Genomic DNA, 566 nt, shown 5'->3' on the forward strand with positions numbered 1-566 from the left:
CGAAAAGATTGTTTCTGTCATGATTGGACCCTTTGAGGAGTCAGCGGTGTTTTCGACAATCTGTTTCAGCGGGTCGACAATAGGTTTGAAGTGTCTCTCCAATGCGATGTCCTCATCCATTTTACCAGTCTTCAAAGCGCGATATTTTTTGCGAATCGAATCACTCGTTTTCGCAATCTCCTTCGCTACCTTCTCACGATCTTTGCTGTTGTCCATGTCAACGTATCGATGTCAACTGATCGCATCACGGCATTGCAAAGTCATTAAATCCTTTTCTGTATCGCCCATCGGTAAGCGCACTGTCAATTACTAGAAATCCATACTTTTGCTGCCAATATTTACGACATAAATCGCGGAAATTCTCGTACGGCATGTCGGTATTCACGTGATCGTTGTACACGCGTTTCAGATTGGTACCATCCTGTTTGAACAGGATTAATAGATTTGCATTGTCGCGAATAAGGTGCTTGGGTATCTTTGCATACGTCTGGCAGAGATAGAAGCAATCGACGTCCGCGTGCCGTCCCATTGCAAAGTACTCTCTTATCGCGTCCTGCTTGTCGCAT

The sequence above is a fragment of the Trachymyrmex cornetzi genome, unplaced genomic scaffold (assembly GCF_001594075.2).
Source record: "Trachymyrmex cornetzi isolate Tcor2-1 unplaced genomic scaffold, Tcor1.1 scaffold53, whole genome shotgun sequence".
NCBI classification, from domain to species: domain Eukaryota; kingdom Metazoa; phylum Arthropoda; class Insecta; order Hymenoptera; family Formicidae; genus Trachymyrmex; species Trachymyrmex cornetzi.